We start from the raw sequence: 3,718 nt of genomic DNA on the forward strand, positions 1-3,718 counted from the left end.
ATTTAGAACGTCAGCTCAGATTCATGCTAAGTTGGTTACCTCCCGCCCGTGAGCCGGAGCTGGCGTTCTAAACATTATAACCGAGTTGTGAACATATATTCAATTTTACAGGTTTTCTTAAACGAGTCCTAGTAATTTTCTTATAAATTGTGAACATATATTCAATTTTATACATGTTTAAGACTTTATCATTGAAATTGCTAGAAATCTTAGCACCAACTATAGTTGATGTTAACCACTATGGAGTGAGGTGCAAAGAAAATAAAGAGGCTGGAATTGGTTCCAGTACTATACCCAGGTTCTAAAAGAGTTGACTATATGAGAGACCCAAGATGATCCAGATTATGAGCAATGTTTTAAATAGCGGGCTATGGAAAATAGCGGCGGGCTTTGAATTCAGCTATCGCAGAGCTATAAAAAAACCTGACATGTGGGCCCAAAAATAGGTGCTAGGAATTTACATCAGAGTAATTTTAGTTTCCTTGTAACAGAGTTCTAGCAATTTTCTTAGAACCAACGACACTCATGCTCTATCTCACACTCATGCTGCCAATGCTGTTCTCAGCCAAGCTACGCCATCGAAGTCTTCGAACATCTGGTGTTCATCTTTTCTTTCCGGTAAATTCGACAAACATATGCATACTCACTAATTGAACTTGACATCAGGAGCTACTAGCTTTGTATACTCTCTCTTCTCTGTCACTCTATACTTGTTCTCACCTGAACTTCCTTTTTGGGGGCATTTCATGTGAACTTGAACGACTTGACAGACTGCAAATATATATGCATACATAAAAGAAATCAGTCAGTGCTCCAGCAAGCCCAATCTAGCAGGAGGTGGATTCAATCCAAGAAGATGTCACCTTCTCTATCTCAGGTTTGTATATGGCTGACTCCTCGTCGTCGTCGATGTACTGTGCGACACACCAACGTGGACAAATAAATGTGAGTGGAGTGATGTTGGTTGGTTGACCTGAGCAGAGGAGAAGATGGAAGTACCTGCCCTGTCACCGTGTACAGCCGATTGTACCAGCCGTTGAATGCCATCCCGATGGCGGAGACGATGTGGCGGCGCTTCTCGCCGGGGTTCTGCAGCGTGTACTCGATGTAGTACAAGCCGTTTGATGCCTTGGAGTCGATGAGCTTCGCTGCGAGCCCCGCCGGCCTCTGCCAGCTCCTGTCCAGGCCGGTCACCTGCTCGTTGAAGATACAGAGAGTACATCAATTGGCCATGACACACGAGCAGGAATTCAGAGACAACCATGCATACTTGTAGACAGACATTTGTGCAGTTCACTGAAGATTCTGAAACAGGTGAGAGCACGTACCAGGTTTTCGGCGAACTCGTCGACGTTACCGAAGGACTTGAGGCTGGTGAAGTCCGGCCCGATCCCGGTGATCACGACGCTGACTGAAGAATGCAGAGAAGCTCATGAATTTTGAGAGGAATGGGTATGGTGGATTGGTGGTCGGGTGATGGAAGGGTGCGTGCATACGTACCGCTGGAGTTGGGGTTTTGCTCGGGGAAGAACGCTGTCACGTTCTTGAAGCCGCTGCGTTCACCTGCGCCGACCTGCCAGCCTGCACGGAAAGGAAAATCGACCGAATTGCTCATCGCCTTGCGGACTCTGATTCTGCCGCGCACAGTTTATAAGAGCCAAAAAGACCGTATTTTGGCTGAATTCTTCCCATCTTTTCACTACAAAGGTGAAGCACCTTGTGGAATCACGAGGGTGAACTTGTTGGCCTCGTCCTCGTACGCGGTGAACCCCTCCTGCGCATCTTAAAACCAAACGAAATTCCACGGAATCAGCACACACCATCAGACATGGCCAGAGAAACGGGAAGCGGTGGTTGGCATACCGGCGACCTCGGCGAAAGCCTCGGCGGGGACGAGCAGCGGCGCCGACGACGCGGCGGTAGCGGAGAGGAGGACGCCGAGCAGGGCGTCCCGCCGCTTCACCCCCTCCTCCGTCCTCCGAGCAGGGAGGCAATGGCAGACCGTGGTTCTCGGTGGCTTCGCGTGGTCTCGGCGGGGCTTGCCGAGGCCGGGACAGAGAGAGGCGGTGGTCACGGCAGCCATGGAGTACGGCTCGATGGTGGTCGACGACGCTGCTGTGCTTGCTCGGCTGCAACTGCAGGTTGGCTTCGTTTTCACAGGATATTTTTGCTTGGTGGCCGGCTGCCGTGTGGGACTTGTGGCTCATCGTCCTCCTCGTTCCACGTCCAGTCTTGGGCGCGGCTATGTTCAGCTCGTGGCGAGACACTAGCTAAGCCACGCCTCAGGGAGCCATACTGGGCCGGCCCAGTAGCCACGTGTGACGTCGTTAGGACGACATGATTTCTTTTCTCGTTTTCCCCTACCGTTTTTCTTCACATTTTTGTTTATTTTTTCCTTTTGTTCGAAACATTCTTTTTTTTTGTTTGCGGGGAAAAAGGGAGGTTCTCATTTATCAAGGTGGCTTGTCAGCCAAAGCCAAACTTACAACTGAGTCTATCCCCGAGTGGAACCAAACAGCGGTTTGGGGTGTCCTACGCCCATACGAGGCAAGTTCATGACTAGCTTTATTTTGCGAGCGACAGCATAGAGCAAATAAGATCTCTCGTCCAGCGGTAAACGCCATTCTCCTAATCTCCTCAACGAGGCCACGATGCACTGAACGATCCTCTGAATGTGTTGTGATCATCGCCACGGCCTCCACGCAATCCAGATCGACCGTGATTGGCAACTCTGTCCTGTGCAGGGCTAGCTCCAGCCCTTCCTTACACGCCGAGAGTTCAGCTTCCAGAACGTTATCACATGTATAAAGTTGTATGCATGCACTATAAATAATACTTCCCCGGTCGTCCCGCAGGATCATACCACCTCCCGCTGAACCCGAGCCCGCTACGAAGCTTCCATCGGTGTTGAGCCTCATACGCCCCAGCGCTGGCGCGACCCATCTGCTCTCTTCCTTAGGCGCATGGTGAACTTGGGGCCCAGACTGCGGTATAGACACCGCCATTTTTCCTTTGATCATATCTCCGTTGGGGTGCTGTTGGAGACAAAGCAACAAATTAATGTACCCCTGCAAGAATCGACGTGAGGCTTCTATAGGAGGCGGCTTCTTGTCATGTGTGATTTCATTGTGGACGTGCCAAATCCTCCACATAGTCATTAGCACGATCATTCTCGTCGCCTCATCCAGTGGTTCCAGCAGGGTGAAGAGCCATTCCGGTCCAGGGTTAACAACATCTCCCACCCTAGGAATGTTCCAGTCCAAGGCCATAGCATGCCATAACTCCTTTGCCAATGGACACCTACAGAATGCATGGAACCCGTCCTCTTGTTCCACACCACATAAAGGGCATATATCAGAAACCTCAAGGTGACGAGAGAACTTGTTTGCCCAAATAGCAAGTGAATTCGTGACAATTCTCCATGCGAACACACATACCTTGGGGGAGCAGGGCACCCCCAAATAGTCTTCTAGATGGCGCGATGACCATCCGGTGCCCTACTCATGGCGGTAGCCAATGGACGCACGCGCCCGTCCATGGTGAACCGGTAGGCGGACCAAACGACGAAGATACCGTTCTTCTTCGGCGCCCATGCAATGATGTCATCCCTGGCTCGGGGCGATGTACGGATGGCGGAGATCACTTCGACGTCTGCTGGGAGGAAGTAGCAACAGAGCAAGTCCATGCGTCAGGACCCGTCCACCTCCAAAAGCTCGGC

The 3,718-nt window shown here is 50.9% G+C and overlaps 1 pseudogene; it reads right to left on the bottom strand.

Moving 5' to 3' along the window:
- Window positions 1-369: 369 nt before the first annotated feature.
- Window positions 370-3,489, bottom strand: LOC119338820 (annotated as a pseudogene).
- Between the last annotated feature and the right edge of the window lie 229 nt (window positions 3,490-3,718).

This window comes from Triticum dicoccoides, chromosome 7B (assembly GCF_002162155.2).
Source record: "Triticum dicoccoides isolate Atlit2015 ecotype Zavitan chromosome 7B, WEW_v2.0, whole genome shotgun sequence".
In the NCBI taxonomy this organism is placed as follows: Eukaryota; Viridiplantae; Streptophyta; class Magnoliopsida; order Poales; family Poaceae; genus Triticum; species Triticum dicoccoides.